Here is a 27597-nt window from a genome sequence, read left to right on the forward strand (position 1 = left end):
CCATTTTTTTTTTCTCCCAAAGTATTTCAATCAAGAAGCAAATAACATCCTGGAAGTTCTGTTTGGAATACAGAAGCAGAGAGCACAAACTGGTTTGTTCTATGGACCGATGAAGTTTGCACAGCATTTCAAAAGGAAGCAGAGGATACAAGATGCCAAACTCCCGGGATCTGTGTATAAATGGGACTTTTTATCATACATATTTCATTGCCATGTAACTCTTCCTTCCCAGTTCAGACATTATAATACACTGCTAAGCACCGTATAGATTTTCAGATCCACAGCCCTATATGTGTCTATTTTAGAAGCATCTTTATGCAGGTATCACCTGTACATTTTAGAAGCTGATCACAGGTCCCCACATTCACACATTCTGGGTGCTAGGAATGATCCCTGAAAGTCCATTCCCACAACAGATCAACAAGTTCCTCCCAGGAGGGAGGTGGTGTTTCATCACACAGAGGTGGTGTTTCATCAGCCCCAAGGGCAGGTAAGAACTTAGGCTATGGGTATTTACAGCAATCTGAGGTAATGAATGCCGTATCAAACCCAGTTCACACCATGTTGTGAGGTTATACAGCTCTGACCCCAATAAAATACATAACGTCTGGTATAAGTAATTATTTGGTTGATTTCATACCTTATCCCGTTTTGCTCATATATACAGTGTTAAAAGCTAATATATTATTCAGTAGCTATAAAGGGCCTTTTCTGGTCTTTTCAGGGGTGTTACTGTCTTTCACATCCTGTCAGAGCATTAAGATGTCATATAACTTCGCAACAATTTACTGCACACCCCAACGTGCACTTGGCTAATACTACAAGGATGACTTAGTGTGCTAGCATTACTGAAACACATGCTGTAAGGTCTGCTACCCACAGTGTGGGCAGACACCAGCTGCAAGTACAGTAGGAACAAAAGGGAGGAAGTGTATTGCTTTTGTAAAGTGATTGTTTAGTCCTGTCTCTTCAGTCAGAAGCAAAACCTGGTCTCTGCCACCATCCCAAAACTGAAGTGCAGGAGTCAGGGATGTGAATCCATGTAGAAGCAATCTGGTTTCCACTTAGCAGTGGTGCACAGCCAGAGCAAACCTGCAGGTTCTCCCTAAATGCATGCTGCAAAACACAGTTATTTTAAACACTAGCATCACTTCACAAAAGGATGATTGTACCCCATCTGGAATACTGGGTTCAGCTCTGGGACCCCCAATACAAGAGGGATGTCGGAGCAAGACCGCAGGAGGTCATGGAGATGCTGCAGGGCTGGAGCAGCTCTGCTCTGGCGCCACGCTGACAGAGCTGGGCTGAGTCAGCCTGGAGAAAAGAAGGCTCCTGAAGGGGAGACCTGAGAGCAGCTCCAGTGCCTAAAGGGGCTGCAGGAAACCTGGAGAGGGGCTTGGGACAAGGGCCTGTAGGGACAGGCCAACGGGAATGGCTTGAACCTGCCAGAGGGGAGACTGAGATGAGCTCTTAGGCAGAAGCTCTTCCCTGTGAGGGTGCTGAGGCGCTGGCACAGGGTGGCCAGAGAAGCTGTGGCTGCCCCATCCCTGGCAGTGTTCAAGGCCAGGTTGGACACAGGGGCTTGGAGCAAGCTGCTCTAGTGGAAGGTGTCCCTGCCCGTGGCAGGGATTGGAAGTGAATGAGCTTTAAGGTCCCTTCCAACTCAAACCATTCCATGATTCTATGATTTCCAGCTATTTAGTATTTGCAAGGGACCTCTTCTATATTTGCATGCAGCATACAAGGGGGCACAACTGCCAGGTTTTAGTATTTTGAAAGCAAAAAACAGTCAGTGACCCGTCACAGTAAAAATACAGATTTTAAGCTGCCATGTGGACTGTCCAGCCCAAATGAACTATATAAATGAACTATGCTTTTTACAGATGGTTTTGGACATCCTTTTAACCAGATAACACGGGAAGATAAACCAGTGGTGAAGCAGCACAGGCTGGGAGGCTGGGATCAGCAATCCTTGATGCTTCTCCAATAAAAATCACCAACAGGAACACCTCAGTGATAGGCCTCCCTTTAAGAAAATGACAGGAGCATTTTGTATCCCCTGGAATGCTTGCATCAATCACGTACCTGTGGCTTTCACAGAGAGCTGGACTATCACAAGATCGATGATAAGCTCAAACACAATGCTTGACCTAAATACATCATGCAGCAGTGGATGCCTGTTAAGTAGGTCAGCACGGGCTCTTAAAAGTTATGCAAAACTTATTGCTGCCACACAGCCGGCATGCCGGTAATTGGGAAGTATGGGCATAAATTCCATAGGCTGGAGGAAATCTCTTCTCATCACACCAAATTCTGTTTCGCCATACTTAGAACATCTTACATACTGGACTATGCTGCTTGTCGTGGGTCTTCAGGCCTCCAAATGAAATAGAAGTGAGGTGGGCAGCTGATGAAAAGCCCAACACTCCTGAGGGTGAGCCTGAGGTTCTCATACATGGAAGGTGTTCCATGCATGGAACAATCATAATTGCTCAAATAAATATTTCCCATTCTTGCAGGCAAACAGATTGTGATTTATGGGATGCATCAGACAAGCCTCTCAGGCTAAGGAAGTCTGTATTTAGTAGTGATTAATCAGAGATGGCTATACCACCCTGTCTTGATCTTAGGAAGCTCTTAAGCAGCATAGTGGAGAGAAGACAACTGTACAGAGACTTTCCTCTTGCGGTACCCACGTGTGAGGCAGACAGACACACAGCATGACAAAAGGAATATTGTACTTGCCAGAATGAGCTGGTAACTGCTTACCCATCCCTTACTGAACATGTCTGCACTGCAGAGCAGAAACTGGAGACACCTTGTGGAATAAGAGTGCCTCCTGACAGAGGAAGGATACACTGTGGTAAGAGGTTTTAATCTCACATTATGAACAAAAGCATCCTTTTGGTATATTTTGACTTCAAAGCCAGTGAGTCCACCCTGCATTAAGCAATCAGCCATCTCTATGTTCATGCACAACCAAGGACCCAGATCCTAGTGGCTCATGTTAGATAACTCCAAACTTTTATAACCTCTAAAATGAACTCAATCTACAGCTCTCATCCACCTGGGTATACCCCCTATATCAATCCATGCTGGCAAAATGGCAAGCCATTAATCATAGAATGTTTTGGGTTGAAAGAGATCTTAAAGCTCATCCAGCTTCAACCCCTGCCATTGGTAGGGACCCCTTCCACTAGAGCAGCTTGCTCCAAGCCCCTGGGTCCAACCTGGCCTTGAACACTGCCAGGGATGGGGCAGCCACAGCTTCTCTGGGCACCCTGTGCCAGCACCTCAGCACCCTCACAGGGAAGAATGCCTCAGAAGAGGCTCTACAGGGCCTGCCATTCAAACACTGGATAATAAAAGCCCAGGAAACCGGGATTTTCAGACCCCATTTCTGTCTGGCATCAGTTTCCAAGACTTGCCATCACTCTCAACCACGTCACATATACACCTATCCTCAGCATGCAGGTGGGCATGGCCATGAGGCTGTGGTCACACCGCTGAAGGCTAGGTACAATCTTCTTTCTATGAAGAATGCTCTTCTAGACAAGTACACATTAGTAGGTGAGGACTTATACCCAGATCTTTGCACTTCCTCTAAGTACGCTTAGAAACTTAGTGACAGATGTCAAGCGAACAAACAGCATTTACCAGTAACAAAGATGTACCAAGGAAAAAAAAATGAGTTATAAAAGCAAGAGAAAGAGAATAAACAGGCCGCAAAAGTCTGCCTTGGATGCTAGTGATGAAGGCTTTCACCAGCCCTCAGTAACATGGTTCATGTAGGCAAGTTGCATATTTTAGTTAGCGTTTAACTTGGAAGCTTTTCCTTTGAGACAAGTGATTATTTTCCTTCCCTGTCTGACCTAGTGCATGCTGCAAAGCTCCACTATACTGTATTTGTGCCCTGCAGGCAGCAATGTCCCACCAACTTTCCACTGAATGCTCATAACACAAGGCAAAATGACAACAACAACTACTAAAAAAAGAGAGTATTATTTTGCATATTGGAAACAAATACATGCTATTGTGTTTTCTCTTTTATTGCTTTGTTATTTCATCATTATTCACCACACTTCTTGCCTTCATTTGCAGAGTTTGGGTTTTAATGTAATGGCCATTCAATAAAAATGTTACTTTTAAGGGTTTGCATATCATCCCATTTTCTCTTCAACCCTTCAGCAACCATATGGCAAGCAATCAGGTCTGCAATCACTAGGTCCATATTATGTAGAGCATGATTTCAGCATTATGCTATTACCCATCTGTTTCTGTAGAAAAAGACATGAACCCTTGTATAAGAGGTCAGCGGTTTCATTGCACACCGTATTCCACAAATCCATCTCTGTTCACTTGAGATCACTTTTGTGATTTACTGGAGTCTTTTAGGCCAGCCTTTCCTTTTTCCTTTTTCCCCTTTCTTTTTTTTTGGTGTGTGTTTTCAATACAGACAATCAGCACAATTTGTCTGTCTGTTGTACAGGATTATTTGTAACTGTCATTCCGTGCACTCATGCTCTCTTCAAGATGTTCTCCTGAGATCATGCCATTGTCTTAGAGAAGAGGCAAAAAAAGAGGGAGGAAAGCTCACGTATTTTCACGTGTTTAACAGACTACCCCAGGAATAAGGAGGTTTGCTCCTTATTCAGCATCAACACGTTCATGAAGTAGTAAAAATCATCTTTTTTTGCTTTGTTTCTTTGCTTTCAGCAATCCAGAAGATGCACAGAGGTATTTGGCTTTCTATAGGAGAGGAATTGACTGTACAAGTACAGACATAATGGTAATGTCCATTTCTAATTTGGCTTGAATTCTGCCCAGCACAAAGACAACTCGGTGAACTTCAACTGCAGCCCATCAAGCTTATGGATGGAGGAAAGAGAAAGGAAGAGAAGAGCCCAATACCAAGGAACTTGAGTGCAGGCCACTGTTAACCATAGCATGTAACCAGACACTATAGCTCCCTATCACCATAAAGTCTCTGCTACAATAAAGAGACACAAACCCATGTCCAAAATAGAAATCCACATCCCTTAAATGTTATCGTATTCAATGCCTGTACAACATGCTTAACTGGACAGCTTTGCTTCACTAGACAAACACAATGGAATTCTCCTTAACAACCTCTTTCACGTAAACCACAAGCTTGATCAAAAGGAAAGAAAACAAAAATCTCCATACAAACCATTCCACAGCACAAAACTAGGCTTTTTATCTGGAATATTTTGTACCAGCGGATTTGCCAGGCACTCTTCCCAGACTCAGAGGGCTCCTAACAACAACAGTGAAAAATAAGTTAAAGTTCAAATAATTGGAAAACATAGAATAAAGACACAGAGGTGTGATGGAGAAACAGCAAATCATGTGAAGGATGAAATGGAGCCAATCCATGCTATCTTACAGGAATGCTAATAGAAGTTCTAGAAAATAAGGGTGGAAACCCTTCCTACTTCCTAGGGAAACAAGGAATGGAATGAACAGCCAAGGTCTTTGAAATGCTGCCACTACCAGTGTCCGTAGAGAGAACAAGAACCCTACGGATGGGAAGATGACCTGAGAGTAAAAAGGCAGGCACACTGTTATAGGGATGGGGAATAGGTAGAAAAGCTCAAGAGACGAAAGGGCAAGAATAGAGGCAGTTTGTGAGATGTTCTCCTTAGCTACCCACTTCTGAGAAGTCAATTATTTTCTCGAAGGAAGCTGGAACAAAGAGGAGGTAATTTAGTGAAGTTGCATGTAAAATGAATAGGGAAGAGCCACAGAAGCTTTTAAAGCATCTGCAGTTTGTTATGGATAGCAGAAACGGTTGAAGTGTTTAAATTCTAAGTTTCCTTTGCAGAAGCAAGGCCTTAAAGATAAAATCCAAGTTGCACAGTCAAAGGAAGGCTTGCATCTTCACCAAGCAGAGACCAGAGCCTCTAGTCAATGCTGGAGTACAAGAAGTGACCCAGGTCTGTGCAGTGGCTTCCACTCCCTAACAGAGATTAAAAACAATAGATCTGCATTACAGCTCTTGGACAACATTCAACAAAGCTTGTTTAACTCCTGAAGCAGTCTGGATGTGGGAGTTATGGAAGCTTGAGTCACTAATGGGAGAATTAAGCTTTTGTAATGTATGCTTAAGTATCAAATGCTAAGTGTCATTTCAATAATAAAATCATTAAAGAAATGATATATGGACGTATTAGGCCGATTAGGTAGACACAGACAGACAGATTAGATGGGATGACCACAAAGAATAAAGTAAATACGAAATGGAGAAAAGTAAAGGGCAGAAAATTGAATCTAAAAGAATATTACAGATATATAAACTTGGCAAATAACTGGAGTGATTCCCCTGAAGAAAGAAATATTAAGCTGGTCAAATAAAAATGGTAACTCATTTCTCCACGTTACTTTAATCTTGGACTATATATGGTGTAAACACTACAAGAATTCGGGAAACCAAGTGTGAGGAATGTAACGATGGAAATTACAGGCTGACAACCATCAATTACAGAATAAATGCTATTCTAAGGCAGATGTAATAATAGCTGGCAAGACACATTAATACAGTTTGACCTCCAGTTTTATTTACTTCTTTCAGGGAACCTGAATGCCATGGTGCTTACATAAACAATGCTTAATGCTTTGAACTTCCATAAAACATGGCACGAGTTAATTAAAATGATACAATCACAGCATATCCCTTTCCATATAACAGACAGAACAATAAGGAGACTGTTTATTATAGAGTCCAATAATTATTCACCAAAAGTGTACAGTGAAAGACTAATCTTCAGTTTTCAAGATAACTTTTGGAGCTGGAACATCCCCTTGCTTTGATATTTGCTAGCTGCTGAGATTCACGCACTGGGGAGAGGAGACTTTAGCAAACAACCCCCTAAGACACATGGATAAAAGCTATTTTCAATGGCATTAATGTTTAACGTGAACCGCTAAAAGCAACACAATCAAAGTTAAAGCTGACAACTCCAAGTTTAGTTTAAAGAATAGAGTTTAAAAAGCCACAGCATCTTCTGCCAGTGATGTTGTAAGACTCCATTCTGAATATCTTTAACTTTTGTTTTGTTTTCCATTCTCTGATTCTTTCCATTAACGGGTACACTTGGAGGGGTTTGCTCCATTTTAACTTGTTGTCATTATGATGGGATTGCCTTTGTTCCCTGAATCAGCAAAAAGCCATTAACACTGAGAAACAGACCATGTTATGAAGCTGCAAAATAAGGTCATCCATCCACCTTCCTAACAGTATCTACAGCCAGTGCCTCAAACTCCCCCTTCATCAAGGTAGTAAAACAAACACCACTCCAAGTTACAGCTCTGAGAAAGCCTCCAGTCTCCTTAACCTTCCTACAAGCACTTGTGCCTCTCTCTTTCCTTCCTACAAAGACTACAAAACCCCAAAGGAGACCAAACTTCAGCTCATCAACACCTCAAATGAAGTCACTTTGCTAAGCCCCAACATCTTACAAGCTTTGCACACAGAAAGGGTTCAGATTCTGGTACCTACTGAAAACACTGACACAGTTTCTTCCAGATTGCTGGGTGGATCTCACACCCCTGCCCACCTCCCAACCAGCAGGCAAGGGAGGCTTTAGGAGGCAAGAAGGGAGGCGTTGTGCAGGAGCTAATGATGCACAAGATTTTCTCATTAGGATAACTGGAAGGGGTAAGATAGAAGGGGGAGGCAGATGCAGACTGGCCCACATAAGATTTTAGTCCAGAGAGCCAGGAAATTCCAGTATCTTCATAAAACCCCACCTGCTGTGAGGAGGGAAATAAAACCTATCTCTAGATGCTTTCTTGTAAGGAGCTAGGTTTACACCCAGCTGTAAGGTTTACTGCTTAAATCAAGGCTAAACCCCCTATCTGCTTGGCAACAAAGGTAGCCAAGCAAAGGCAACTATCCTCTAGGGTAAAAAGTTACTTTGTGGGAAGTTTGAACTTTTTCCTTTGCACAAGTGTATGTTTTGGGTTGTTGGCTGCTGTTACGATAGGACATGGGGAAATGGGTTTAAACTGAAACAGGGCAAGTTCAGGTCAGATATAAAGCAGAAGCTCTTCCCTGTGAGGGTGCTGAGGCGCTGGCACAGGGTGCCCAGAGAAGTGGTAAATCCATCCCTGGCAGTGTTCAAGGCCAGGCTGAACAGAGCTGGGGGTGACACGATCTAGGGTGAGGCATCCCTGCCCACGGCAGGGGGCTGGAACTGGATGATCTTCAGGTCTTTTCCAACCCAAACCACTCTGTGATTTTATGGTTGGTTTGGGTTTTTTCCCCTTGGGAGGGGAGATACTATCATTGAATGAATTCAACTGAAAAAAGAAAGCTGCCTTCATCAACTAAGACATATTGGATCTACAACCTCCTGTCCCCCGGTTGCCTTTTTCTTTTTCTTCACTGTTGCACTTGCCTAAGATGAAAGAAGGGGGAAAGAAAGATAAGAAGATAATAAATCCCTCCATTTTAATTCCACTTCCCAAGCTATCAAACAGGTACGAATGTAAAACATTCAAGCTAAAGTTCTAAAACTCCTGAAGAACTGTTTATAACACAACAATGTGATCTGAAGGAAAGGGGTTTCCAGTGAGCTGCTTTCTCTGCCGTTGATGTTTTCTTATAAACTCCTTTATCTAAACCTGTGCAACAGCGCTCTGTCCTCTGTGCTGGATGAGCCCGGGCTGCACACAGCTCCCTTTTCACAGCTCTGTCTGTGATGCTGAGCAGCAGCCATGTCACAACTCACAATCAGCAGTCTCACGATATCTGGGTAGCTTTTAATGCCCTGAGGTTTCATAACCTTTGCTTTTAAAAAACCATATAATAATGGGGATTTTCATGCCAGAAGTGAGGGTTTTCAGCCTTCACAGTTCCAAAGGAAGATTACAATCTTCAGGTTTGGCCAACAGAAAACAAATGAGAACCCTTAATATAGTTTTAGTTAATGTTCATGACGGTTTTAGTCCATGAGGTGCATGGAAGGTTCCTATGAGGCTTAGTTCATGAGATGTGGAGTCATCACTTTGCTTCCCTAAAGAAATACGTATCCTGAAACTACTCACATGAAGCAGCCTTGGTGAGCAAATCAAAGTCATCCATATAGATTGACCATTTGGTATTTTTAACTCCCTGAATGTGATGCACATCACACCACACAACGAGCTACCTAAAGGAACTCAAGCCATGGAGTTGCATTTGCCCAGGCATTTCTTGCCAGTTCTCTGAACTTTGGACAGACCTTTCCCAAGAAACACTAGTGGCTTTTTTTGGCTGTCATCTCAACTGACATAAGCCCCAATTCAGGAAAGGAACATTAAGCCTATGCCTCAAAGCAATTCAAGACAAAGTGAACGAGGAAACAGGATTCAAGCCAGCAAATGCTTTCTGGGCTGTTTGGATGTTAGGTGAATCCTCACACTGCAGCAAACCAGTTGAGAATATTGTTTGCTGGGTATCTTGGGATGAGTTCTTTAGTGCTGTGATTCTGCCCAGCCATATATGATATTCTGCCCAGCTCATACTGAAATCAGCAAATTCTGAAGGCTCATGCACCATGCGTTCCTATACACTTAAATAAATAGGAGTTATTTTAACTTTACCAAACTGAACTGAACTTGCCAATAGTCTTCTAGAAGAAGCAGTAAATGCATCTTCAGGAGACAAATCCATTGCTGGATGGGCTGCTTGGTCTCACTGATTTCAGAAATCAGTGCAAGGTTCTCCTTTGTTCATCTTCTCAAATGCTCCCAGCTCTGTTGTATGTAAATCAAAATCCACCCAGTGCCACCTTTAGCACTGGGCCCCAGATCATCAGTTTCTGTTTTAACGACCTGTTACCGCTTTTAAGCAGAAACAAACACTAAGATCTGTATTGATTCCATGCACCTCAAAATGACATTGGACCACTACAGCCAATGGTTTTGCCTAATTTTTAATGGGGCAATATCTCATCATAGTCCATCTCTAAATTCGACCCCCTTAAATTGCCTTCTGTTGAAGACTGACCAAACAACTGCAATTCTGGTTGCACAAACCAGCATTATTGCAGCTAGTATGGACACAAAACAAAGTCTTATGGCAAACACAAAATCAGTTTAGCCAATTCTTCTGATGTATAGTCACAAATGAAGCAAAATGGCAGGGGAGGTGATGTGCAAAGACGTGATTGCGGGTTATTCCCCACTACAACAATTACCTGATGGCTAACTGGGATCACTACACTTGTGTTAGCACTGGAAATAGTTTTAATCAGCTGTTATACTATGGTACCGACTCATGGAGAATTCAAAGACAAAACTGAACTTCCAGGACGTGAAAAATTACTGAATTGCAGCACAATCTTCACTGGTTTAATGGAGCAGTTTTCTCAGAATATGGGGGGAATGACTCATGCAGTTCCCCACCTCCACAAGCAATTTTTGCCAACCCATCTGCCGCCCTAAATGTTGCAGCCAAGGCAACCCCATTGGTGGACTTCTGCTCCCTCTGCTGGGGCTGCAGAAATCCCATTCCCAGGCCCAGGGCTGGCTCCTTCAGAGGCAGGAGCGCCACTGGTTTCACCAAGGAGGAAGACTGTGCCCCAGCCTTGGCTCCTGAACGGTGTGAACACCATTGCTAAGAATGACTTGCAAATACATAGCAAATCAACAGCTGTAATCCTTTGGCACAACAAAAGCCTTAAAACCACGGGGAACATCAGTTTAAAGTGTCAGAAGTAAAAGATTATGATTTTTTTTTTTAATGCTGTGAAAAGAGGTGGAATCAAAAGGAAATGACAACACCCATTTAAGCCTTCAGTGCTTCTCTCTGGCTTCACCAGTTGTTCCCTCCTAGCACACGAGCGTGCTGCGACGCAACAGGATGGCTCACTGCCACATGTGATGGGAGAAAAGACAAATACCCTTCCAATGGACAACAAAGTCTTGCTTCTGTATTCCAAGCCAGAAACAAATAAATACAGAATTCCATTAAAACCTCTGTTCAAGTGAGCTTTCCGGTAGCCTTCTCTATAGGTGCTTTCAGTGTCTGGCTACTTAGAAATCACAAGAGTGTTGAACTGTTCAGTGCCTCTGACCCTCTTCCCATCAGCATACTGATCTGGTGATAAAACGTAAAGGGCTTGTGTTATTTGCATTTTTACTCAGTGTAGTCACAGTCACACACAAAATAAATCAGTGAACTGAGCTACAAGGCTTCCAATGTGCAGCCACCAAACCTTCCAAATAATCATCTGTGCTTAAATACACAAATCCCTTCAAATGCAGTAATTTCTTTGTCAACTAAAACAGTTACAAAAATTCCATACCCCAAATGCTTCCACACACTGATTGCTTTAAAGAAATCAGACAAATGAAAGTGCACAATTTCTCCTTAATATACTCCAGAGAATTAAAAATACCCAATGAACTGAAATGCTAAAATCACCCATGATATTTCCTTCCGAGCTGTCAAACGCTCCAGCTTCATAAAAGAGAACTGAGAGCTGTTTTCTTGGTTTAAAAGATCACAAGCCCTGACGTGGTCCAGGTGCCAGCATCACTAAACCCGCCGCCACGGATGCCAGCAATTAGCATCGTTCCTGGCAGGCTCTGAAAAGCAGCCAAATGCATGAGGAGTGAACAAACCTCCCGCTGCTCAGGTCACTCTGCCAGGGCAGGGCTCAAGCACCTTGGTGCACCTCGCAGGGGAATCCTGTTACATCCTTTATCAGGCCCCTTGAACAGCTCCACAACATTGTACCCCCATGAAAATACAGGCACTCAGCACATGGAATACCAGCTCTCTGTGTAATGTGAATTATTCTGTTAGGTATGTCCAGGATAACAACTTATGAACAAGATTAACTATGTCTGCATCAGAATTAAGTCACTCAGATGCTCAAATTCCTATTAATGTGGTCTTGAATTGCCTCTTCCAGTATAAATTTAGTCAACACAGTCAAACCCTTTTCGACAAACACAGATATAAATCAAACATACATTTGAAGCACGTCTCTGTGTTGTCTTAGTTGGAATTTGCAGTGTGTTAGGACAAATGTTGCAGTTTCCCTTGACCTATGTGAAAAAAATATTTAAGTGTTTAAAATATGATCCCTTTCATTCACATGCTAATAGCTACGAACAGTGCTCCAGTCCACGCCAAACAAAAGCTGAAAGAGATTTCACTAGGACTTTACATCTTCTTAGTAAATTAGGTATTATAACAGTTAGTAAATGGATGCACTGAGGGCATTGTAAAGTTGCCACTCGGCTCTGCACTAATAAAGGGACTGCACAGTGCTGAAAAACATGATAAATGTGCCGTGGGAGTTTAAAAATAAATAAGTAAATAATAACAAAATCAGAGAAATAAGAATTCCAGCGGCTACAGAAATACTTTAGTGGGGATGTATTTCCTTCCCGTATCACAGAACTATTAGAGAGGAAGTGTGTGGTTTCAGTTTGCAGTGCTTTGTTTCTGAGTGTGCGATTTGCTCCCTGTCACTGCTGCAGGGGTGCAGGCACACACCGGCTCCATCCCTGCCCCTTCCCTCTGATGCTAATCTCATCCCTCCACTCTGGTATTTCCCAACAACAGTGGTCATTGGAATACTGTTAATCCTTTCAGCAAGCACCAATAATCGAGCATTAGCAGAAATAATATTAAAGCTTTTTTCCTAATTATTACTTATATAATGGATGTGTCTTTAAAAAGTTGTTTACAGCTACTTAACCCATGAATAATTGGTTTCTCATCTGAAAGAGAAGAAAGCTTGTCTTGGAGTCCCAGTTACAAATGCTTGCTCCCCCCCCTTCTTTAAAAACAGTTCTACAGCTGTTGTTAGCAATTAAAACTGTTAAACCACTATTAAACCCAAATTTCTTTATTAAAGGGATTACTCAACCCAGCTGAATTGGTTTTTTAAAGTATTGGATCATGTCGAATAATTTCCAATTGGAATGATCAGTGAATGGTCTGAACGTAGCAAGACCCTACTCTAAACAGTTCAGCTCCTCTACTACCCCAGCACAGGCTGCTTGTTGCTATATGACTAGTTTAATTGTGGGCTGCAATAAAGGTCATAATTAATATCCCAACACAGACACTAACAAACAATTTTAAATTGCCAGCATAATCAAATGATGCAAACATCTATGAGCTACAAAAGTTCATTGCCGCAACTGACAATTTCTTAATTGTATTCAGTCATTCATGGAAATTTTATTAACATCGAACTGATGTATCCTGCCCTTACTCTGTCACAACACCAGGGATCTAATTTCATTATTTTCCACAAGATTTGCTTGACTACTGCCATGATTCTAATATTGCTTTAGTCCAGATGTTTATGCTATTTAAATTAGGAAGAAAAGGCTTTTGGGTAAACACAATTAAAGAAGTCCTTTTTTTTTTCCCCCTCTTTTTTTATCTCCCTTTCCCTTTTTTTTTTCCCCTTTCCAAATTTAGTTTAACAATCTTCTTTTAATTAATGAATATAACTGCAAAGAAGATGGGCTTTCCCCCCTCATTTTTTATGCTCATTCCCCACTGCGCGCAACATACATCGGGTGTATGGCTCCAGCTAGTTCTAAATATAACAACCTTTTAATTTTTCACTTACATTTGAGTGCTCATTAAAGTGAAGGATAGCCGTGCATGACAACTGCACTTTTCCTCCTTTGACTCTTAAATCAATCCCCAATATATTTGGAGCATCACAGAAACAGTTTGAATCTTTCTCCTTCCTCCCCTGGCGTTGCACCCCTGAAGCGGGTCTGTGACTGAAGGATAACCCGTGTTTCTAGTGTCTGGAGTGTTCAGCATCGACTCTGTGTGACAGCAGAGGAATCAGTGCAGCTGGAACACCGACATCCAAAGGAGGATTCTGCTTCTGCTTTTTGATACCACTCAAATACATTCATTTTCTTCTCCTGTTGGACACCAGCATTTCATTCATATCAAATCTCTTTCCTAGGAAACAATGCTATGATGTCTGAAGCAGGACCCCCCTCCTTTTGTCTGTTGTAAAGAAGCTGATTTCACAGAAAAATACGATTTTTTGCAGGAAAGAGCTAATAAAAACCAGCCCACATTTTTATAACCCTCAGCACTACTTTAGTAAGGTCAAAATGTGCCTGAATGGGGGGTACACGCCTCCCCACCAGAGCACATACACTTGACTATTATTCCTAAGCGTAAAACTTGACAACTCCAGTATTCACAACACAGTCTTTCAAAAATAAACTGTCTTGAGACACTGTTTCGAAAGGCTCCCAAGTAGATTTTCAGCCCAGCTTTTTGTCAGCGTTTGTAAAGGAGACTGAATAATTTGTGTGATTGCAGCCGAGTGAAGATTCACACCGCCCGGTGCCAGACAGTCGTCAGATGCACCGAAAACTTACTGCTGCAATTAGTTAGCAACTGCTTGTAGAATTCACAAGCACAATGGTATTTATAAATAGCCTCCCTATCTGCTGTCCTTATGAAATGGTGTTTAAGCAGGGTGCAGATGGGGTCATTAGCACCTTTTTGCTCTGCAAATTCCTTTCCTCCCCAAGAACCTGGGTGGAAGGATGATACAACTTGATTGATCGACGCTATTATTCTTTTTGTGTGTCTTACATTGCGACAAAGAATGGGGGTCTCCATCCATCACCCACCAAACTGTCCTGGGCAGCACTTGGGAAGGCAAAAGTTACACTCGGCTGTTGTTGTGGACACTGTTTTGTTTGGACAGAGAGCTCTAGTTGCTCCCCAAGCCCTCGGGGAGCCGTGAACTGAGACAGCGTGTGCGGCTTCCCGGCTAATGCTATTCAACACGACCCTTGTGCTTCTGATTTTCACTATTACTCTTTTGTGTGTGCCTTGGAATAAGAATCTCGGCAGGAAGTTGTGCTTCCACATGCAGAGGAGACACTGGAAAACTTTCTTTCTCTTTCAAAGAACATGACTGAAGTGGAACACACCTACTAGCAGATCGCCAACCCAATTCCTGCTCACAATTCGCATGTATTTTCCATCAGCCCCTTGCAAACCTGGCGCTGTAGCTTTAAGCGTGGCTCTACTTCCATCATGTGCTAATAGGGAGATCTGTGTTTGGCAATCTTTCCCAGTATACCGTGTCAATTTTACAAAACCTAAAAATATTGTTGAAAAAATATTATCCCAAGAACATACGTAAAATTATAAATATTCAGCACATCAAGCTTTTGATATACTTTAGTGCACATGAACTGAGTAGCTGTCAAAATTACAACAGGCAACTCAAGTAATTATGCAGATTTATGCAAAACATTAACAAGAAGAATTAAATGCACAAATGAGGTGGCTACACTTGAATTGTTAAGATTATGAATAATTACCATGAATCTTTTTGCTCTTAATATAACTTGTTTTTGATAAACAAAGCCTTAATTATCAGAATACTTTTGAGAATTTTGGTGACCTTCATTAATCTTACAAAACAAGTCTCTTGTGTTCTGCATTGTAAAAGGCACATGCTTAGAATAAGTACACAAACCATGGGAAAAGCATATGTTAATGGCTACTACAAACCAGCAAATGATACCTCAGGTCTGGAGCAGCCCGCATTCCGCACACGTAGGTGAAATAATACGAAGTATTTGGAAGTACTCTAGGCTGAATAATATCTGACAAAGGCAGGGAGAAGGCTGCTACATGAGAAATTATTTCATTTTGCAAAAGAACAGGTTATTTTAGGAATGGAAGTGAAATCTCAGCCCACTAATTCCTCATCTCGACGATACAGGAGGTGCAATAAATCATTTACAAAAGCGATAGAGAAACCCAAACACCCCCCTCCCCGCACCCTGCGTCGCAGTCATCTCCACCACGGCTCCGCTCGCTCCAGGTGAGCACGGAATCCCGGCTGCCGGGCGGAACGTGGGCAGCGGTTTCCCCCTCTGCTTCCGGCACTGCCCCCTTCCATCCCGGGGAACAGTGAGGCCTCCTCACGTCCCCTCGGCTCGCTTCAGAATTCATTTGCAGCGCTGTCATCAGCAGTACCAATCCGCAGATCAACAGTTGCAACTCTTCGTGACACTGTCAAACTCCCAGCTGCCACCGTGGCAGCTGCCTTCGCCCAGGCCCAGCCACCCTCTGCCTTGGGACTAGTAGTAAAGAAGAACTTTGGAAGCGTTAAGTCTTTAATGCCAGCCACACTGTTTCTTCCCAAGAGAGCAAGCTGTCAGATCAATGGCGGGTTTGTCATAAAATCTCTCCGAGGGACTTGAATTTGTTTTGACAAATGTCAAATAGCTTTGATGCATAAAAATTAACTTAAGGAGGTCATAATGAGACAAAACACAAGCTTGCATTTTGCTGGGACTTGCGTCGCTTTAGAGCTTTGCAAAACAACAATAAACCAAACGCCACCCGGATGTACTGAAGCCCTGTACAGTGAGAGCCTCTGCTGCAGATGAGTACAGCCACAGAATTCCTGTTCTCCATGAACATGGTTTCCAGAAAGGCTTTGCCCAGCATGGCTCTATGTAACACAGCCAAGCCTGGGGTCACCATCACCATCCCATCCCCAACTCCATCCAAGCTCCTGCAGGGAGGAAATCCCTCTCACAGGTAGGCTGCTCTGTTCCCCATGCCTTATGGCCATGCTGGCCACTGGGGACAGGCTGCCTGTGCACACACTGCCCAGCACACACAGAAGGGAAGTGCCAGCTCTTCTCCCCTCCATACCAATACCCACCAAAGGAGCTCAAACCTCTCCTTAAGCCCACGCCCAAGCACACACACGTGGTTTGGTGCATTGCTCCCCATCACTGCTCCCTGGCTTCCTGCTCAGCACCTCTTAAAAGTCCATTCGGGTGATATCTGGAATGGGATAAAGGATATCAAGCTCACACACCCACTGATAGAGGTGGGTTTGTGGTCTGTTCACAGAGCAGACACTGAGTGAGATGGCAGCATTTGCCTCCTGCCCCCCTTCCTAACCACTCAGTGCTCCTCTTCCTTGGAGGGGTCACTTTTGCAGCTGTAAGGAACGATCCCTTTTCAGATCCATTCAATCCTTGGTTCCTTGTCCCAAAACACTGATTAGAATATCAACTACGAGGGCTTTTCTTGCTCGACAGCTGATATTCAACAAGTGGGTGTTGCACCAAGACCTCCAAATAACTTCCCAGCAGCCAGTGAGGAGCCAACACACAGTTAACACTTCCCATTCATTCACAAACATCACTCCTCACATGCGACAAGGCCATGGGTGCCTGTTTTGCTGTTGCAACTCTGGACTCCCAAGGGGCCTGTGTCAGTCTCTAAGAATACAGCGACATTTCACTACTTTTACCAAATAGGGTAAATATTGTAATTAGCAGAGTAAGAAACACTGTAACTAATTCCAGCTGAACTGCATGAATAAATAAGCAAGGAGACTTTTGCTGTGTATTCTCTTTGCTTTATGTGCTGCTTATAACAACTTCAGTCAGTCAGAATCCCATTAATCAACACTAAGCTTCGTCAACAGAGGAAAATCCTGACGTCCAGTGATGGCAACAGTGAACTCCAGTTGACATCAGCAGGGTCACATCTTTATCAGCCTGCCTGTGCCACTGCCCACAACATACACACAAATAGAATCCAGCTTAGGAGAGGAAGATAAGAAAGACAGGCAGAGATCAAACCCAGATGAAAACAGGGAAAGAGGTAGATCTAGTGTGCTATTCTGTTTCACAAAGTAAAACCAGGCTGTTCAAAATCCATGCCTTAACATGATCATTGGACTCAAAGAACATCTACTTCTGTGGCATCAAGTTATTTTTCAGGAGCTGCTCAAAGCAAACACACTGTGCCAGCCTCAAGACCTTCAATGCAAGTTTCCCGCACAGCCCAAAATCTTACAGTCATGTAAAAATGAACACAAAAATACTGGGAAAGAGGAGCTTTCCCACGAAAACTCTGACAGAACCTTAATGGAAGCAGCGCTACTGGGAGCTGCTATAATAATAATCATATTCTTAGTGGTACTCGTGCCTGTTTTCCGTAGATACTCCACTAGCAGCAGTCGTTTCCCAGATAATGAGCCTGTTTTGGAGAAGAGCTTATTTAGCAAACCAGAACGGGGTTACCACCAGCAGACATTGTTTTCTTAATAAATGATCATTTTATTTGGAATAAATACGTAGTTATACCCTGTCAAGATGCTCTTGCTCTACATGAAATTTCCCAGTACTCAAAAGGTTACCGTGTAAGATTTTTCCTTAAACAGACAGTGTTGACACAGTTTTTACTAGTTCCTTATGTGCAAGCATGAGAAGTAATCAGGTTTATTAAGGAGACAACATTTATTTAGACACACAAGAAATTGCTAAGCAGCTACTGCACATTCACTCCCCACTGGAGCTCGTGTACAGTGACCACAAAATATAACGTGTGTTGTATCTAAGGGAACAAAAAGTCACACAGGGCATGACCACGTGAGAGGGACTTTGGACACGGGCCTGCAATGAGAGGGCAAAGGGAGATTGCCTTATGATGACAGAAGGGAGACTGAGATGAGCTCTTAGAAGCAGCTCTTCCCTGTGAGGGTGCTGAGGCGCTGGCACAGGGTGCCCAGAGAAGCTGTGGCTGCCCCATCCCTGGCAGTGCTCAAGGCCAGGTTGGACACAGGGGCTTGGAGCAAGCTGCTCTAGTGGAAGGGGTCCCTGCCAATGGCAGGGGTTGGAACAGGGTGAGCTGTAAGATTCCCCCCAACCAAAATCATTCCATGATTCTCTGACCATACAAGAACCACCACTTTGCCAATCTAATGTTGACTTGCTGAGCTGTTTAATCTACACAGAATAGATAGGGTTGTATCACATGTCAAATTCATAGTGCTGCTTGTGCTTGAATATGGATCATGGTCTACTATGGAAGATTCTATCCCTGGCTGTGTTCGAGATCAGTTTGGACAGGGCTTAGAGCAACCTGGTATACTGGAAGGTGTCCCTGCCCATGGCAGTGGGGCTGGAATTAGATGAGCTTTAAGGTCCTTTCCAACCCAAACCATTCCACACTTCCTCAAATAATGCAAGTGTAAAGAAAGGAACAGACTTTCTTAAAAGATGGAGATGGAAGGAAGCAGCTATTTCCTATGATTGCCTGGGACAGCTTCCTTAGAGATATGAGCAGCATGATGTGCACGCTGTGCTGATTTCAACCCAGCAAGTTTAGCATAAGCTAGAGTGATCCAGAACTGCAGAACAGCTGCGCTGCTGATCAAGCTCCATCACAAGCTATGCAAATCGTCTGCTGTTGGCACCTGGCTCTATCATTAAGGACAAAAACCCCACAGCAAACAAGAAAAAAAGAAATAATGACAGATTCTCACTGAAAGAAAAAAAAAAAAAAGGAAAAGCAACCATTTGAGTCATTCGCATCTCTTATGATTTCTGGACAACTTCATCTTCCTCACACTCAGCCTTTTCTTGAACAATAAGGTTTTATTGCCAGAAAATGAGTAGATGTTTGCTTTAGACAGACTAAGTCTACTTTAGACCCAAAGGGTAACTGAATTCAAACCCTGAGGTGCCAACACACTTCTTATCGATGCTGTCTTGAGCTTGGCTATTTTATTATTCAGTAAGTGCCAGCAGCAACAGTGTTAGCTCGCAAAGAGCTTTTGTCTTAGGGATGGCACACCATTATCTAGATGGGTGCTTAAAACACAAATCCAACATGTTCAGCCTTACCTAGAAAGAGAGACCAGCCCCAGGGCAGTGCATAACTTGGGCAGGCACTCACACCATGAGGTGTAATCTGACAATTCACCTTCTTCTCTACCTTAAGTTACTGAGTGACTTTTGTGAGTGGCCGCAGGTCTTTGACCTCAGGATCATGGTGAAAATACAGAGCCTGCTCCCCTAAGCTCAATATGAAGGTCTGGGTGAACTGAAAGAAGGGGGAAATAGTGCAACTGTGTTCTCAGCCCAGTCAGGAGGCCCCTGTTCCAGACTCACTTTGGAGCATGGGATAGAAACATGAGTGACAGGAGAAGAGATAGCTGTGAAATTCCCACAAGCCTTCAGGATTGCACGTCTGTCTTTTCACTCATCACCCACAACAGCGGTGTCATTACACCAGGATCATGCTTCTCCAGGGTGATTTCACAGACCCAGTTCTGTAGGGACCTCTGTGTGTGAGATGTGAGATGTTCTCAGGCATGTTGATGGGAGGCAAATATAAAACATAGACAACCAACTGTTTTCTGAAGACCTACAGTCTCCAGAGGCTTTGGCTGGTGCAATGATCACTAATTTCCTGCTCTAAATAACCACACTCACATTCGGCAGTTGCACATTAAAGGTGCAACTAAGCCTGGAGACAGATACTGGGAGATAGAAAGAAGTGTCTCCCATTGTCAAGCCTTTCCAAAAATGCAGATGTGTTAAGTTCAGAGAGAAACCCAAATGTCAAGAGCAACTTAGCTTTCAAGTTCCCTTTCAAGCCCTTCATCAAAGCTTAAAGCCACTAACAAGTGGACTAAATGCTCTCCCTTTCTTTGGCAGATGTATAATTGAGGTTTGCTCTTAAAATAAGGTAAAATAAACAAAGATTATTAGGGGGAATTCATTCCTGGAGAGCTTTTAAAGCTGAACATTTATCAGTGTAGGGAAGATGTTACAGAAAGGGCGTTTTAATCAAAATCCTCTTGATCGCCAGCCACGATTTCCCAAGCCTCAGAGCACACTTCTCTCCGGATCTCTGCCGTTACACTTTCAACTTGAGCCTTTTTGAGCATTAGTCTTTTGGTCTTGGTGCAAGTGAGAACGGCAGTGAAAGGGACTTCATACAGAGTCATGCCAGTGAGAACAGCAGTGAAAAGGACTTCATACAGAGTCATGCCAGTGAGAACAGCAGTGAAAGGGACTTCATACAGAGTCATGCCAGGCTCTGCTCCCACTCCAGGTATAAAAAACATACACGAGACGAACTGAACACCAGCTGCACTTTGGGTCAAACCAGAACAAATCACTGCTGTAAAGACATCTACAGGAATACTACTCCATACAGCTCTAGTTTGAGAACATGAAGAGCTCTGGATAGCAGTTTAAGGACTCGCAAACACTTATTTTTCCTTGACTGGTAATGGGTGAATATACACACACGTGCACACCACAGATCTTCCCACTGTTCCTAGCAATAATACATTGGCTAATTGCTGTTTGCTAATGCCTTTTCCTTATTTAATCTAGTCAGACATTTTGGTTTAGGGTAATACAAAAATCGCACTTCTGATATTAAAAAGAGATTAAAATAGAAAGTGTTGGTTTTCCAAGCCACTGACAACAATGACTTACACATCTAATCCCATTAATTACTAGCAGTGATCATGGTTTAGTACTGCTACTGCACTCAAGTGTCAGGCAAACAAATATGAGGGTTCTCTATCCTGTGCATATGCATTCATACAACGTAGACGTCTGTTTTGAGATGAAGGGGAGATCTGCATAAAGGTCTGAAACTTGCTATTTATTTCTTACTTGAGTTTATCCAGCTTCAGCTTCCATTCCTTCAACTCTCATCACACCTTTGTCTTCTCTGTGGCATCTGTCATGCCAGTATGGATTCACCATGTTAATTAAAGCACTAAAATTCAATGGAATGATTCTGTACCAGGATAACATTGGAGCTGTATCAAACTGTTATCACATGAAGACAATGCTGCAACACACTGAGATTCCTGGGGCTCATCAAGGGGTTTCCCGAAAGAAATAATTCTCTGTGAAGGGAATAAGTTTGACCAGAAAGATTCTCATAGCCTGGGACTCGGCCCCTTTTAGCATCCCCTGTACAGAATGAATACCCAAAACAGATAAAACAAAGAGAGCTGCTCTAAAACTTGCAACCTATATTCTCTCCACGGTTATGTCCCATTTGGTTTGTAGAACTACTCAATATGTAGGAAAATACGCAATTAAAAGCTTTAAAATATGACATGTTAGAGAACGTGTCTATTAAATCCTCTGTGCTAAGCAGGGGGCTTTATTCCATAAGCATTTGATGAAAGAGGAGAGATAAAGAGATAGAGCTTGATCCTTGTTTAGCAAAACTGCTGCATACAGGTGACCCTTCCCAGACCAAAATGCAGTAGGTAGGCTCCATATTTCAGGATGTTCTCCGTGCAGAAGGAATTAGTGAATGCCCTAGACTGGGGAGAGCTCTTTAAATCTTTCTGTAAGAACCAGTTTGAGGACTCAAAACTCCACAGCGACTTGGGTAGCATCAGTCTCTATTGGAAGCTGACGGCTCTTTGACAGGCAGAAAGGGGAGTGTGAAATGGTGCCTAATTCAGAAAACTCACACTGCACCAGTGGGTTGTTAGCCACACTGGGGAAAAGATGTAGAAAAGTGCTTGTATTTATTCATCTCCAAAGATCCAACAGCTTCTGCTTGAGAGAGAACTTCTTTTTCCTCGCAATGGCTCTCTCCCACACTTCTGGATCTGTGGATCCACACCTTTTAAGGATACCATTCCCACTACCATAAATACTCCATATGAAGAAACTGCTGGAAGTTTGACTATATGAAAGTCTTAAGTGCCTCAGATAACACATACAAGTGAACACAGAAATAGGACAAACCTTGAAACACATCATTTTACTTAATATCACTTATTTCAAAGCATAGAATACACATGGAAATGTAAAGAACTCACAGTGATGCTGAAATAGGTGCACAATTCCTCAGCCTTAGAGGCTTTTTGTTTTCAAATGTAACAGTTAATTTTTTACATCAGTCATTTGAGCAGATGATAAGTGGGAAGGGATTTTAGTCATAAAAACCATCATTTGTAAAGGCCTCATTTCAATATGCCTTCATTAGCATTTTCATAAGTGAGTTATCAGGTTTCCATTAAACTCCGAAATTCTCACTTCAGTTCCCACTGGACAGATGTCCACATTGCAAAAATAAAAACTGTACAGAATCTCACAACACCATCGTTGGCAGTCGCTGGAAAACAGTCTGAGAAGAGAGAATGAGTGGAAAGAGCCTATCTTTTACCACTGCCTTCTGCACCGAGTCCAACCATTAAGATGGTGTGAGAAAGTTTGTACCATTGGTAACTGTATTTCCTTGAGCTGGCAGGAGACAGGACTCGTGTCCTTTTCTCAAGTCAATCTGACATCCTCGGTCTGTGCTATGTAAAAGAAGTGGAAATAAACTGAATTTCTTCAAACTTTCTTTTCCCCTCCAGATGATACCACATGTAAGAAATGAAGATGACAGTCCTGGGCAGTCTTGGAATGACACAGATCCAGCAGTGCCTTATGGAACTGCTCCTTCCCAAGACGGAAAAGTGCTGAACTTTCTGCCTTCACTGGAACTAAAAATCCCAACCCAAATTCAAAAGGAATAATCTACAGTCCACCTAAAAGCAGAAGCCTAAATACATATAACAATGCTTAACAATTGTATAAACAACCTTTTTTCTTCCGTAGAGCTACACTACGGAGAATAATCAGCTCTAATCACTGCTTTTGAAAAGGCAGGATTTACACTGCACAAAATATTTCAAAAAATAAAATACAAGAAGCCCTCAAAATACATTTTCTCCACCCAACAAAGAAAAACCATCAAGGTAAGTCAGGACATGGCAGGACTATTTGCAGCGATCCTGGTAAGTCAAATTTGGCTTAAGCCATGCTTGTTATAGACACTCACTAAACACATTATTTACCAGATGGCAATCTTACTCAGGCAAATACATCCAACTTATGTTTCATTATTATCAAGTAAGGATGAACTTGCCACTGGGATGACCTCCAGGAGTTAAACAAAGACTCCTCTGTGAAACAGGCATTCTGGTTTCTGTTCCTTGAGGAGCGTGCCCTGCAATGCACTTCACCAATGCCTTCTCCTCCAGTGCCAAAACTTTTCTTACATAAATACTCGGTTACCTTACAAAGTTGAACACTTCACAAATGGAGGAAAGAGCAGCAGAACATGGCAGATGCTGCTTTGGAAGCGTACTCGGGATCAAATGTGACTCTCAGCAATGATGCTGTGAGCTGACTGAAGGGCTGCAGAGGCTGGAATAAAATGCAGAGTTGCCTTCAGCCATGATGCCATGTAGCAGAGGTAAGCACTAAGATGCTGTGGACTGAATTACTTACGTACACTGAGGCAGATACAGACATATTTATGGGTTGGCTACAGCACAGCAAACTGCCTGACTGAAGAGACTTGACTGCTGATGCTGACTCTGCCACTGATCCGCTCTGTGACCGCAGGCAATCCACTGAAGCCAAAATCTTCGACCTTAGGCACCTTATTCATATTTAAACCCTTAAAGAGTGACCTGATTTCCAAGGTGTTGAATGTACACCCCCCCCCTCCCCAGTGAAGTTACAGGTAACTGTACGTTAATATATATAATATAGATATATAAATACAGGAATCTAAATTTACATTCCTTCTTGAAAAATTCAGCCATGACCATTCTTGTCTGCACCAACAATGGTCACCAGGGAATCCAATTCAGTAGTGCTTTAGAAGAGGAAAACTCATATCAGGAAATGTAGAGAGATAAGAGAAAGGTAACGGGTCTGCATTTCTTGTTACAGAATAAAGAGATGTATGCATACACACAGAGCTATAGAAATACATATATATGCATATACATCTGTATCTATATATGAAGACAGCCTAAAGGAAACTATTTTTTCTCTCTAAAAAGTAGACCATTGGTTAAATAATAATTAAGATAAAGGCAAGTAAATAAACTAGATGACTAAATGCATGTAGTACCACAGAACACATTAAATGCCACAAGAAAGCATAGTCCTATAGTTAGATATTCTAAATGCTGTGCTGATAACTACAGTGTTTCATGCCTGACCCTTGTCAGTACTGATACAGTGGGCTGCAAAGCTTTATCTTTAGGTGTAGGAGAACCTGAGAAAACCACATAAGTCACACATGCATTAGTGTATGCAGTGAGCTACCCGGCTTGGGATCAGGCCTGTGCTGAAATCCAAGCACTGGACTTCATTTGGCTTAAAAAAGTCAATACCAGAGCTCCCACTGACTTCACTGGTACCATAATAGATATGTATATTTATATAATTTATAATATTTCTTTATAATGTAATGTATATATAAATACATAAATTTATCCTGGTGTTTCTGCCGAGCCATGAGGAAGAGTGATGCTACAGAGGCAGCAACATACGAAATCAGTTTTCTTCATATAAACTCCATAGAGGAATGAGCATCAGAGGAATCAAGGTCCACTCTCCCGGTTTTCACAAAGCACCTCCCATCTCTAGCTCAGCAGTCAGTTATTCTTTGCCTGCAGTTTGTTTCTGCAAAACAAATACCTATTTTGAGGCAATTATGAGAAACAGGATGTAACGTCCAACAGAACGTTTAGGACAGAGAGAAGCACAGTGAAAACCCTACTGGGAGTCACAAGGAGGATAACAGCAATGTTGTAGTTTGCTTTCTTTTTCCCTTGAATGTCTTCCAAGATTTTTTTTTGCTATCTGATTAATAACAGGGATGAAGACAAAACCAGGAGGCCGTGACTTAACTTTCTTCCCAGCTGGATGAAATTCTTCAGGCAAATTATTACCTCTGGGCTTCACATTGCCCCTTTTTACGGCATGACATGGAAATAAGGAATGTCTTCTCAGGAAGCTATAGCTCGCATGCTGGGAAGCAGAGTGTAAAAGATGTCTGAGCAAGGAGGTGGACATGGGTGTCCCTCCAAGTTCCAGGGATAAGGCAGCTTAGGGGAGTGTGCCATGCTTCCTTCACAGCTCATCAAACCAACCTCTAACTTCCCTTTGAGCCCCTGCCTTTCTCCTCCGAGCATCACCATGCACGCATAAACCAGGCTGTAGATTAAATGTATATTTTAAGATCAATTAATCCTTATCCTCTACCGTGTGTTTTAAAAGGGCATTTTACCATAGTCTTACACTTAATACAGAAATATCATCAAGTAATGAAGACTCCAGTTCAGGGACTCCACGCTTTTAATAACATTTATCAAGCAACTACCCAGACACCTTGGCTTCCATTTTAAGATGTGCCAGTGCCTCTTGAGAGAGTTATACTCACGGAGTTGTAAAGACACCCTAAGGACATTGTCTAAAATAGTCATTACATATAATTTTTAATCCCAGTATTCACAGTTATAAGTTTAATAGGCATTAAAGAAAAAATAAAAATGAAATTCTTGTACTCCTACAGAGAATTAAAATGTGAGCTCCTCAGTTCCTCTTATTTCCATTTCCCCCTCCTCTTTGGACTCAGTCCTGACGATGTAGCACTGGAGTCCTAGTCAGGTGTGAAAACCACCTCACACCAGTGCTTCCAGCAGACCTCTGGGAATGTACCACCAGTTCCCAGCCACTTCCCACAGCATTTCCAAACAACAACAAAAGTACTTATGGAGAAAACAAACTGTTCAATCTTTCAAAGGAAGGACACCGGGATTTCTGATGGCTGCTCTGCCACAAAGCTGGTAGCCTCCTGAAGCAAGTGGGATTGTGCAGTGGGACTTTATTTATAAGGGGGATGGAGCACTTCCCATACAAAGACAGGCTGAGAACATTGGGGCTCTTCAGCCTGGAAAAGAGAAGCTGCACAGAGACCTCAGAGCAGCTTCCAGTGTCTGAAGGGGGGCCATAGGGATGCTGGGGAGGGACTCCTCATTAGGGACTGTAGTGATAGGACAAGGGCTGATGGGTTCAAAATGAAACAGGGGAAGTTCATAGATAAAAGGCAGAAGCTCTTCCCTGTGAGGGTGCTGAGGCGCTGGCACAGGGTGCCCAGAGAAGCTGTGGCTGCCCCATCCCTGGCAGTGTTCAAGGCCAGGCTGGACACAGGGGCTTGGAGCAAGCTGTTCTAGTGGAAGGTGCCCTGCCTGTGGCAGGGGCTGGAGCTGGAGGAGCTTTAGGGTCCCTTCCAACCCAAACTGTTCTATGAGTCTATTCTCTTGCATACACTAAGCAGTGGGACTATGTATATGCTAAGTAAGTGGGACGATGTATATCTATTCCAGGTGAAAAATACCAAAGCCACCAACTTAGTTCAGTCTCTCTAACGTTATCCTGTCGCTTTTAAGCTCTTCCCATGGCCTAGCTGTCTTCCTGAGTAAACTGCATCTTGAAAACCTAAATATTCATTTGAGCTGGAAACTGTCATCACATCACTATTCAAACTCCATCGTGAAATGAACTCACAACTTTGATTTCGCTGTGTTATGCTCATCTTTGATTAAGAGTTGCTCATGCTGAAGATATGCTCAGCAAGAAAAATTAACTAAAGTGACTTGCATTATTTATCAGCACTAATTCGGATGTACATTAATCATACACCAGAAGTGGCACCACTGCAGAGAAAACAACTTTAAAAATAAGACTTTGCTTCTCAGAAGAAAAAAGACGTTTACCTTGTTTGTCACCTGTGTATGATATTTACCTTCTGCAGCTAACTGCTTTGTATCAACTTCTATTACACTGATTTCAATAGAGCTATAGCTATTTAGTGTGTGTTCATGTCAAACAAGTATCACACCTCGAGTTGCAGGACAGCTTCCACTCTCTTCAATGCAACGGAAACCAGATTTAACACTAATAACCTCA

The sequence above is a fragment of the Pezoporus wallicus genome, unplaced genomic scaffold, assembly GCF_028554395.1.
Source record: "Pezoporus wallicus isolate ANWC-B61680 ecotype Strahan unplaced genomic scaffold, APGP_CSIRO_Pwel_v1 contig_6714, whole genome shotgun sequence".
Classification (NCBI taxonomy): Eukaryota; Metazoa; Chordata; class Aves; order Psittaciformes; family Psittacidae; genus Pezoporus; species Pezoporus wallicus.